Source organism: Podarcis cretensis (genome assembly GCF_951804945.1).
Source record: "Podarcis cretensis genome assembly, chromosome: 12".
Classification (NCBI taxonomy): Eukaryota; Metazoa; Chordata; class Lepidosauria; order Squamata; family Lacertidae; genus Podarcis; species Podarcis cretensis.
The window spans coordinates 62,236,190-62,248,524 of record NC_137181.1 but is presented as its reverse complement, the minus strand read 5'-3'; the positions used below and the strand labels follow the sequence as shown (position 1 = coordinate 62,248,524).

Here is a 12,335-nt window from a genome sequence, read left to right as displayed (position 1 = left end):
CCTGGAGCCCACCCCCCCTTGCCCTTATCTCTGGCTTATCTCAGGAAGCTTCAACTATAGACAGCTACTTCCACCGCCCTCGTTATGACACTCGCTTCTCCCCATGTTCCTGATGGCTACCCTCGAATCTTCCTTTATTATTACTTTTATGATTCCCAGGGCCCAGGGCCCATGACGGATTCCTGGGACTCCCCTGCAATAACTTCGCCCGCATCACCTGCTTGCTGAGGAAAGACTTCGCTGGCGGCGTTCATTCGCCTTTGCCCCAATGTTGCGGCGCAACTTCGAGAGGGTTTTTTGTGTCTACACATGGTTTGAATGGATGCAGGAATGGTAAAATGCACAAGTTCAAAAACTTGGGCTTACTTGTGAGGAAGAGAGAGGTGGTTGCACCACGTGCTGCCGTCCTACGCCCGCTTCTTTCCACGGGAGTAATGCCACTGAACTGGGGGGGGGGCAAGCTCCTCGGGGCAGAGACCCCGGCGGAAGCCCCCCTCAAGGCTCTCGGCCGCTGCCCGGCGCCGCCAGAGAGCGAGCGGACGGACCCCTCCTCCCCCCCCCCGCCTACTCTCTGGCGGAGCCGCCGGAGGAGCCGTTGACGGCTGCGCGCCTCCCGACGGAGGAGCGGGGGGAGGGCAGAGAGGGGCTCCCGAAAGACTCGCGGGCGCGCAGCATGGCGGAGGGGGAGGGGCGGGGAACTCTCCCCTCCCCTCCCCCCCCCCCCCCGCGCCGCGCGCGAGAACAAAGAGCTTCTCCCGCCGCCCTTTCCCGCCCGCACGTGGGGGGCCGAGCAGGCCCTTGGCCCCGCCTCCCGCGGCCGCTGGTTGGTGGGTTGTGCGGCGCGCGCGCGGGCGGGCCCATCCAATCGGGGCGCCGGCAGGCCCTCGCCAAGGAGCGCGCTGCCCATTGGGCCGCCGCCGCCGCCGCCGCCGAGTTTGCCGCCCGCGCTCTTGTGCTGAGCGGGAGGAGGAGGAGGCGGAGGGAGAAGGCGCGCGGAGAGAGAGGGCGCCCGAGGGAGAGAGCGAGGCCGGCGGCGGCGGCGGCGGCGGCAGAGGGCGCGAGGGTGAGCGGCGGGCGGGCGGGCGGGCGGCCGCCTGAGGGGGCGCGGGGGGGGGGCTGAGGGGCGGGGCCTGCCCTCCGGGAGAGAGCGCCCCTCCCCCTGCAACTGCCACGGGCGGGGGGGGGTCGGGGCGCCGCCTCTTCTTCGGGGAGCAGCAGGTAGGGAGGGGGCGCCGGGCATGGGCGGGGGGGGGGGTCGGGTCCGGAGCCTCCTTCCCTCCCGGGGCGGGGGGGGGGGCCGGGGCGCTTCCTCCCAGCCCGGGACGCGGCGGCGCTGGGCTCGGGCGCCGAACTGTCCTTTGTTTGAATGGGCGCCGCCTCCGCGCGCCCCAGGAAGCTGCCGAGCGGGAAGCCCGGCTCCGGGCGAGGCGTCCCTGCCGCCGCCGCCGCCGCCGCCGCCGCGCCCTTGCCTGCTTCATTGGGCGTCGGGGGTGGGGGGGGTGGGGGAGGGGACCCTCCTCGCACCTGGCGGACCCCGGAGCGAGGGGGGCTTCCATGCATTCGCCGTGCGCTGGCTGCTCCGCAGACATGCTGCTTTTCAGTCTCAAAATGCTAATCGCTATAATCGGGATTTACCTTTTCTGGGGGGAATCCAGTAAGTGCAAACCCCGCCTCTGATTCCCCTCAGCAGTGCCCCCGCCCCAGAGCACCCCAGGACGCCTCAGCCTTTTGAATCGAAGGTGCTTTCCCACTTTACCAGAAGCATGATGGGTGATGCCGGTGGAAGAATTTTGAATAAGTTGTTGCCGCTACTGTTTCCAAAATTGAAAAGCCTTGCGTATCAAAGCAGAATTCCTGTACATGTGTACTTCAAAATAGACATGCATAGGATTGTGCTGCAAGTCTTTTGTGTGACTTGTATTGGTAGAAAAGATTAATATAATGCTTGCTTTAAAGTAATCCATAATTTTGTTAACCCGGAGGATGTATTTAAGCAGATCCAGTCCTGCTGATGGCAGTGATAGTTCTTAATTTTTGTGGCTGGTGTGATGCCTGAAAATACAGTGTAGCCCATTGTGGGCTTTCACTAGAATTTCCATCAGTGGAAGTCCTGACATTCATCGGATGGCTGCAACTGTGTTTGAAGGTGTCACTTGATTAAACAAACAATGGATGGATTTTATGTCTGCAAATGAATGAGCAACATGGAAAGGAAAACATTTGCTTTTAGATAATGCCTGTATATGTCGCAGTAGGTACCATCTCAGAAGTATTTTAATTAATAAATAACCATGTGTAGAGGGGGGGAGTGATTGTTTTTGTTTGTTACGATGTTAGTATTTTTGTGTTTTTATATTGTAAACCAATCTGTGATCCTCAGATGAAGGGTGATACAGAAATTTAATAAATAAAGCAAAAATTTCTTGCTGTAGAAGAATTCCTATTCTAAGAAGCTAGCTGCCATCAGCAGTTTTTGTAAGCTTTATATGAAATAGAAATCAGACTGGAGTCCTAGGCATACATTATTTCAGAGCTTTCCAAACTGTGTGTCATGACACACTAGGCTGCAGTGTGTAGGTGTGTTGCGCAAATGCCCCACCCCCTGCTCCTCTCAGGGCTGGAAAGGTGTTAGTTTAACCTGTGGTTTGCTAGTAAAACTGAATTACTGTGTCAAGAAATGATGCATGTCCTAAAAGTGTGTCACCAACATGAAAAGTTTGGAAAGCTCTGCATTACTTGCTAAGGAGTAGGCCTAACTGAACTCAGTTACTTCAGAGTTGACAGGTGTATTGTTGTATTATCAGTTTCTTTTAAAAAATGTGCTGCCAAGTTGATCAGGAATAATCAGAAGATTTTTGGTTGGTCAAGCAATTAACAAACATTGCAAGCTTTATTAAACTGGTATCACTTTCTAGCCCACTTTAATATGTTCCCACAAAGCTTATTCTTGCGCAATATAAAAATAATTTTCTCTCTCTCCCTGGTATGTTTAGTAGGTATAACAATTTGATGCTTTTAAAATGGGTAGGCTAATGAATTGACGAAAATGAGCATGATACTTAAAAGGAAATAGCATGTCCAACTGTCTTTCTTTGTGGTTTTTAAAGATACCACATTGTGAAGATAGACATTACTTTTCTTAGGCAGCAACACTAATTTTGAGAGAAGCCAGCTTAACTGTGACCTAGTGCCACTGTTACTCATTGTGGAAAAGTCACAAGGAGGATGTTTAGTTTGATGCACGTTTATAGAGTATGCCTAATTGGCTGTGACTTTCTGTCATCTGATATATTTCCAGTATATACTGTTTACTGGCAACATACACACGTTTCACTTGTGCAAATTCAGCTTGGCCAAATATGTAAAAAATCTGCCATTGCCCTCATATTGGGAGAGCATTCAGAGCTGCAGGTAGAGTACATTTTTTGACAATATGCAATTTTGTTCAGGAAGCTATCCGCCAGCCTTGGGAGCCCGGCGCGACTTCCCGCCGGGCTCCCAAGGCTTGCGGACAGCAGCCCGAAACCCGGGGAGCGCAGCGGAGCTACTTCCGGTGCTCCTCCAACCTGGAAGTGGACAGCCACGCAGCACAGCGCCGGTAAGAGCGAGCGGTGGGGGTCACCATGGGCCGGATAAACGAGTCCCGCGGGCCTTAGTTTGGGGGCCGCTTGTAGGCTGCCATCTGTGGCTGATAGACTGCATTTGAATTTGGCAGTCACAAGTTCTGTGAATACATTCGAAAGCCTAAGAGGCAACTGCATTCATTTCACATCACAGTTTCTCATTTAGGAGAAGTTTTTGACAATTATATATTGCTGAGTATTGCGGGGCATGGTAGCACATTCCTAATGTGTGCTTGACTAACATCTGTGTTCATAATCCACTAAATATTTTTAAACTTGCTGATGTAATAACAGAGCTTCCTTTTTCTAAATAATCAGCAAGCTATTATTGTAATAAACTGAAAACGTGTACATTGCAGTGCATTTTGGTATGCAAGGGGAGCGAGATCCATAGCACCCAGAAATTGCGTCCTGTTTTCTCTTCCATATTTTCAAATTCTTCTTGGTAGTAACTTCAAGATTAGGATCAGAATCCAGGTAGCAGTACCTGGCCCTCTTGAAGCAGAGCAATAGTTTAGTTAGCTGATCTGACAAAGTGGCAGAGTTCAAAGTTTGACTTGGTTGCTTTTGGATAAAGTGTTTCCGTATGGAATTGGGGGAGAGGAAGGAATACGGACTTAATGGCCAGTGGGGTGTGGAGAGAACAAGACCCAGAAGCTATTAATTTATCACACAGTTTTTGTAAAAATAATATGATCCTGCTTATTTCAAGAGTATGTGTGTAGGTAGTTTTAGAAGTAGTTTTAAGAAGTGTGTTAGTCATATTTTAAAATCCTACAAACCTTGTTTAAAATGAGCATTTTAAGCGAGTTCCTTTAAAAAAAGAAGTCCCTAGTCTTCTAAATTTCCTTTTCTTTCTCTTTTAACCTCTCTTCTATTTCTTTTTAAAAAATCTCTTACTTTATTCCTTTCTTTCCCCCACCCCAATGTTTTTATTGTATTTAGATCAAAGTCATAGTTTGGACAAAAAAATGGGAAAAGATATTTGATATTAAGTTCTGTATTTTTCTCTATAAAGCCTAATAAAAGTTATTTATTTTTTTTAAAAGGGGGTTTCTCTTGGAGCATACCTGTGTAGTATTTCAAAACAATTGAGTTCCATTATCAGGATCTAACTTGTGCCTAATAGGAGCAAAATAGAGCTTGAAAGGAAAGGGAGAGAAGTTGTTGGCATGGCCCTGTTACTAGTTGTTAAGTCTGGCATTTAGATATTGCTGCTGTTAATCAATAGTCTGGACTGCATGGTGTTGCAGTGCGAGCCACATACAGCCTCTGGTGGTCCCATTTGTCGATTGACTCAACATAGCATACATGTGGTGGCTATTTTTTATTTGTTCTTTTTTCTTAAGAAAAGCAATACAAATGGTTGAATATTTAAGGTGAGCCAGAATGGTTATCAAAATTAAGACAGCATGGCATGTTAGACAATAGTTGTTCTTGCAGTCATGAGATGTGCAGATTTCAACCCAATAAGTATGCAAAGAAACAGTACTCCCAAGTACTGTTATTGAAAGGATAATCTCAAGGGCCAAGAGTCTAAGAAGAGGGCATTGTGTTTCTTTGCATATTTATTGGGTTGAAATCTGCACATCTCATGACTGGAAGGGCAGCAAGTGAAATTGTACTAGAAAATGAATAGGAACTTAGCAGAGGGCAATAAAATAAGGTACCTAAGGATCTTGATTTGAGTTCTTCAGTTAACCTACACTGTTGGTTGTCATTTCCAAAAAGACCTATAATTGTAATTTTAATGAAACAGCATTTCATTTTATCTTTGTGTCTGTTTTGGACATTCCTCAATCTGTTCAAAGAAATGAATATGGAAAGTCAATTTTTATCATATTGTGAGGGGACTGTTTATCATATTGTGAGGCAACTCCCCATTTGCATGCTACCAAACACCCATGCGGTGCCAGGAACTCAGAAGTGTAAACCAGAAATGGGGAGCATCCTGGAGAGTCCTCCTGGCTCACAAGGAGACCCTTCCCAGAACCCGAAGAGGACATCCTCTTTGGGCTCTGGATAGGGGTTCCTCATGAGCAGGAGGGACAGTGGATCTTCTTGAGCAGCTCAGCTGATGCACGGGGAAGAAGATTCCCCATGTATCCGTGGTGCAAGCCCCGCTGCCCCTCCAGGGTGCTCCCAATATACGTGATTTTGGTTACACGCGGGGAGGCCTGGAACGTAATCCTCACATATATTGGTAGTTTCCTGTATGTTTCCTTCTCCTTATGAACAATGTTACTAGCTGCTTCCACCACTGTATGCCAATTCCATATATTTATTAAAATAGCTACAGAAACTTGCTTATTTCAGATGCAATTATAATGTCTTCATTATTACAACCCAGGGCATAGACATGTCAGAGACCAGGCTGAAGAGTACTGCTCTGATGAGGAATGGGGAGAGCCTCTTCCTCCCCCTGCTCCTGGCCAGGATCCTGAAGCTGCCCAGGAGCAGTGGAACAATATAGATTTAGAACAGTGGTTTTGCAGAGGAGCATAGTTCTGAAGACAAAAGTTGGGGCGAACGGGGGGGGGGCGTGAACAGCAAGGTGAAGAAGAACTGGAAGAGAGAGCTAACAGACTCTCGCTGGAAAGTGTCCAGTCTATCAGTCCAAGGCCACGTAGAGCAGATAAGGTAGCTACAGAAAAAGCACAGAGGTTGCGAGATCAGGTTGCAAGGCACGGAAGTGACTAGGGGGGAAGTTGGTGGAAACCTTAATTGGGAACATCTTCATTCTGAGAATGGCTGCTTTGTTCTTTTGCTGTGATCATTAAATAATCTTTAAATTGTAAGTGACTCTTTTCACTTTGTCCTGCTTATCTACGGCCAAAGGTGGGGGAAGGAAGCTGTGTCCCTGAAGCCTGACAGGACATGAAGCAGATCTACTAATTACACAGTCATTAATGTGTGTGGCTTATTTTAATTTGGAATCTAATTAGGAAAGAAGCTATATTCTATGTAACCCCATACTATGAAAAGCCTTCACTTTTATCATCCCTTTCCAAAAAGAAGTAGCAGCTGCCTGCTGTATGTTTTCACTCGCCTTCATAGAATCGTGGAATTGCACAAATTGGAAGGGACCACAAGGGTCAGCTAGTCGAACCCACTGCAATGCAGGAATCTTTTGCCCACGTGGGGCTCGAACCCACAACCCTGAGATTAAGAATCTCATGCTCTCCTGACTGAGCTATCCCAGTTCTCAATTGTAGGTAAAGAATTATCTTAATATTCTTATAAAAGCCTATTACGTTTAAAATAAATAATTGAGGGGTATCAATTGCTAACATGCAGATCACTTATTTTAAGAATGTTAAGGAAAGGCTCGTGTACTATCAAGTATTTATTTATTTATTATTTATTACATTTATGTACCGCTGTTTTCTTCCAAAGACCTCAATGTGGTCCACATGATTCTCCTCCCCATTTCACCCTCACAACAACTTGGTGAAGTAGGTTAGACTAGGAGATGTTGACTGGGCCAATGTCGCCCAGTGAGCTGCAGGGCTCAGTGGGGATTTGAACCCTAGTCTCCCATGTCCTAGTCCAACACACTAACCGTTATGCCACATTGGCTCTTACGGTGTTATTCTTACTTAGTTGTAATGAATTTAGTTTTGAAAAGAAGGCAAAGGCTATGATCTCTTTGGAGATAGATGGGGTACATGTAAAATACAATGATAATGTGATCTCCAGTTCTATTTATTATTGCATCTCAGGCCATATATATCTTCCAGCATTCCATTGTTTGCTTATTGTATAGGGTTTAACTTTACACAGACCTTTCTGTATGTGTACAAAAATAATTTTACAAATGTTAAAGGTAGCCCTGTTCTCCCATAAGAAAAAAAAAATCCAAAATTCATATTAGCACAGTAACTTTATTTGCTCAAAGCATGGGCAAGATAGAGACCTAAAGGAATACCGTGACAGTTCATCTCCTTCCCTGTTAGTTTTGAACATGCATATTGTCAAGAAAAAGCAGTTGCCTTTAAGATCCTTTTGAAAAGAACAAACATAGTATATGCAGAACTTTCCAACACCTATCATACCAACTCCTTACATTAGAAAAAAATTCAAATTACTTCTGGTACCTTTTGTAGTCTACATCTAAAACTGAAAACTTTTATTCTGATGAGGTTTTATTGCTAAAGTTGGTATGTCACTAAAAAGGCACCAACCTTCTCATTGCCGTTGCAGTTGTCACATAGATATATCATTTGAATCTCCTGCCTTGGCCACTGTCTCATCTTTCTTAATCTTTTATCTTTACTTAAACTTTTTTTTAAAATGAGGTTGTATGTAAATGAGGTCACCAGGTTCAGATAACATTTTTAGCTGGGTTTTCTTTTTAAATCTTGCACACACCTATAATTATTATAGAAGTAGTTATACAGTGATTCCTCTCCACTCATAAATTGGGGCTTGCAGTGTCTGGGCTGAGAAAGGGGTCTTTTTTTTGGGGGGGGAGGGGGGCAGCTCAATGAAAATGTGAAAAGGGCAGATGCTAAGCATGAGGCGGGATCATTAGGAAGGCGGATGAATATAAATCTGCCAGCAGCACAGTGCCAAATCACAACATCACAATTGTTGGAACAGCTGAGAAGTGGGAAGGAGGCACATGGCATTTTTACTGCAGCCCGTACCTAATGTATCTGCCACCAGTGCCGGGGCTGTGAGAGATGTATGTAGCAGCCACCTAGGGAGGACATCCTGGCTTGTGAGAGACTGACACCTAGCCTCTTCAACAGCAGGAAATTCAGCTCCAGAAGGAGATTTGGCATCCCATGTGTTGTAATGCTAAGAGAAGAAGAGGAATGGGGACTTCAATGCATTGTTGCTCTGCTGTAGTAACTATTATACCGCCGTCTATTGTTATTTGAATATATACAGGCATTGCCCCCCACTTACACGGGGGTAATGGGCTGTGCCCCCGTATGCATCAGTGAAATTGCATAAAGTGAGGAGCATCCTGCTTTAATAGGGTGTGAACGGACGACCCCCTGGAAATCTCTGCTTGGTATATGTAGTGTTGGGCCAGAGAATGAGAAACTTCCATTGGATTGTCTGCTGCAAATGTTGCAAGTAAGTGCTCTAACTTAGATAGGACAAGTGAAAAATAGGCAAAGCTCTTGGCTTCCTAGAACAGGGGTTTCCAAAGCGTGGTCCACAGACCACCAAAGGTCTGTGAGCTACACTTAGGTGGCATGTGGCCCCAGCTCTGTGGAGCAGGATAGCTGTGCAGGTGAGCAATGGTGTGCTCCATTGTTCTTAGAACGAGCAGAACGTGACTGAGGTGGCGAGGTGCCTTTTGTCTTCCCAGAGGGACAAAGCTGCAACTGGTAGCAACATGGGGGATGGTCCCAACCGGGGAAAGAGGCTGACAAGGCACTTAAGGAGCAAAGTGTCAGTGCATGGGCAGAATGAATGCTGACTCCGACTGAAGACTCAAGCTGACATAGATTACACCAAACATTGAAGAATGTTTAACATCTCCATTGCTTTTAATTTGCCTTTAATTGTATTTGTACTTCTTTTTCTTACCATGCTGAATTCCATATCCTTTTTTTAAAAAAAAAAAGTTGAGCATTTAGTGCAGCAGATTACAAATGCTAAACAACAGGCAGAAAAACCATTAAGTGGTCTGCCAAGACACTTACCAATTTTCAAGTGGTCTGGTTGAAAGAAAGGAGAACCACTGTACTAGAATGAAATGCTCCTGGTAGTAGTAATTAAAGGGACATGGAGTTGAGCACAGTGACATTTACATTGTGTACCTCGCTGCGTCAGTTTACTTACATTATTGATGCTTGCGTGGCTTCTGGCTAATACGTTCACCATGTTCTATATGCAATTCTAATGAAGTTTAAATTCTGCAGAAATGCCCTAAACAACTAGAGCTGCCGTTTAGTTCATTTTCTTCAAACCCCACCCATCAACATAACCATGAGCTTTATGGTCCTCTTAATAATACTTCGCAAGTTGAGTGTGCTCAAATTTTGCCTGTTGAGATTTTATTTTTATTTTTACAATAATTTCACTCTATTAGACGCACCGAAGGATAGGATGCACCCAGTTTTTAGAGGGGGAATGCAAGAAAAAAAAGTATTCTTTAAAGGGAGCACTGAGCAGAGCCTGTATGCATCCCAGGCTCTGCTCAGCGCTCCCTTTCGCTAGCCGCATGGAGTGTGTGTGTGGCGCTTGCAGGCTTTCCCAAGGCTCTTGGGGGCTTTTCTGGGAGGTGGGAGAAGGGATAGAGCCATGCGCTCTCTCCCTTCCCCCACCTCCCGCAAAAGCCAGGGATAGCTGCACGAAGCCTCCGCAGGGCAGCGGGATGAAGGCTCTCCGTGCCCTGCGGCGGCTTCTCGCGAAGCTAGAACAGCTAGAGGGAGTGCTCCCTCTAGCTGTTCTGGCTTCTGGGGTAGCCCGCAAAGCCTCCGCAGGGGAGCGGGATGAAGGCTCCCCACTCCCCTGCAGAGGCTTCACGCAGCTAAGCTAGAAGCTAGAACAGCCAGCGGGATCGCAGCGCAGCGATCCCGCTCGCTGTCCTGGCTTCTGGCTTAGCTGTGTGCAGCCTCTCCGGGCAAGGGGAGCCTTCATCCCCTGCTCGGGAGAGGCTGCATGCGGCTAAGGCTCCCCCAGGAGCCGCGCTCCCTTTAAAGAGCCGTGGAGTGTGTGTGCGGCTCTTGGGGGCTTTTCCCCGAGGAGGGAGAAGGGAGCAGAGCCTCCTGCCTGCAGTCACTCCATAAGATGCACACACATTTCCCCTTACTTTTTAGGAGGGAAAAAGTGTCTTATAAGGCGAAAAATACGGTATATACCACATTTAAGGTAGACCTCACAAGGCAGTTTGCATAAGATTATTTCAATAATAAGCATCATTTTTTAAAAAAACTTGCAATGGAATGGAAAAGGCAAGTTGTTTGTTTTGAAAAAATATGTAACCGCCTCTTCTTATTTGGCTCAGGGTAAGATGGTTCTGCCCTATCCATTCTTAAGGAAATCAGCCCTGAGTGCTGACTGGAAGGACAGATCTTGAAGCTGAGGCTCCAAGACTTTGGCCACCTCATGAGAAGAGAAGACTCCCTGGAAACGACCCTGATGTTGGGAAAGATTGAGGGCACAAGGAGAAGGGGACGACAGAAGACGAGATGGTTGGAAATTGTCCTCGGAGCTACCAACATGAGTTTGACCAAACTGCGGGAGGCAGTGGAAAACAGGAGTGCCTGGCGTGCTCTGGTCCATGGGGTCACGAAGAGTCGGACACAACTAAACAACAAAAATATGGTTATGCAGACTTCCTTGGGGTAACAGATGATGGGGCACTATGGGAGCTGCATGGCGACAGTTCCTTAGACTTCTTTCTTTCTTTGAGCCAGCGAACTGGAAGGAGACACAGAAGGAAATCAGTGGTCCCTTAGACATTTGAGAACATAGCTGATCCTTGTGCGTATCCTTGGTTTTCAGATACCCTGTTTATAAAATGATACCAATGCCATGGGATGACTTTTTAGGCTTAACATCTGGGTCTGGGAAAACTAAACAAATCACAGTTTGTATATAACAGCCCTGTCTGTCGTCTTGCTATTTTTTGTGTGAAACACAACAGTTTTGTGGAGGAGCAGAACAAAGAAGAGGAAACTTTTTCCCCCTTTGATGCAAGTGATGGGAATACCGTCTCCATTTCAAATCTTATCTGCTCTGCAGATTAGCTCTGCCTGTTTTTCAGTAGAGTATGTTCATATTTACTTTGAGAAGTTGTGAATGTTGTTGCAGCTTTGCAGTCTGTTCTGCAATGTTAACTAATGTTCCGTAAAGGAACTTGTCCTTTTGTTTTTTACAGTGAAGTTATTTCTTCTATAGAAGTAATACAGTACTAGAATTTCTGTGCTCTGAAAATTCATGCAGATGGTGTTTTCTTTCTTGATTATGCAGTGAAGCTCCCTATGGCACAAAAATGTCTTTACTTGATGAAGTTGCAGGACATGAAATGTATAGGAATTAAATTAGTCAAAAGGGACTGATACAGATAAGAGGATTGGAATCTGTGCTGGTAACAGCCCAGGCCTGGACTTGTAGCCTTTTGATTTGGTTTGCATGATGTCTGGGATAGTCAAGGGCTGTGTTTTGTCTTGGTTCAGTGTGAAAATGTTCAAGCCATTTGTTGCTTTTTTAGAGAAGGTCTTTGTAACTGACTTAAGTATTGACTGCTGTATACCAAATACATGCAGATAACAGCTTTGTAATTGTCTAGTTCCTTTTTAAGTTATTGGGGCAGTCAAGAGTTTCTGAATGTAGCATAATTGACTTCCTTCATTTTGGTTTGATATACTTTCTCTTTCTTAAACTTACTCATTTGTATATTTCTGCTCTTTGGGTTTATGTGATAATCGGATTCAGAATTAATTGCTGTTTTGCAGAAGAATGCCAATTATTGTGCCATCCAAACCCGAGATCCATTGGAGGGGGTTAGGATACAGCAGAACTGGTTCTGTCCCAGATACCAGGAAGGGACCTTTGGGCCTCCGTGCCTCTCCAGAGGATGGGAGAAACTGGCATCCTCAGGAATAGGCCTTTTTTGTACCAGATTGTGGTGGCTAAACCTGAGGTGTCCTGTGCATTCGTGATGGGGGCCTGGATAAGGAGTGCAGCAGGAAATGGTACACAAATGCTGTTGAGAAGAATAGCACCCTGGGCACCCCCCATTGG

General features: G+C 46.1%; 1 protein-coding gene across 3 annotated transcripts in view; it reads left to right on the top strand.

The window, feature by feature from the left end:
* Window positions 1-930: 930 nt before the first annotated feature.
* EZH2 (enhancer of zeste 2 polycomb repressive complex 2 subunit) overlaps window positions 931-12,335 on the top strand; it is a 58,966-nt gene continuing 47,561 nt past the window's right edge. For 2 of the 3 annotated variants that reach the window (XM_079947546.1, XM_079947543.1), the window contains exon 1: window positions 931-1,063. The gene's annotated coding sequence lies outside the window, so the exon portion shown is untranslated. Of the gene's footprint in view, window positions 1,064-1,138; window positions 1,219-12,335 lie in introns of those variants that run through there. The other variant, XM_079947544.1, reaches the window with a different exon arrangement.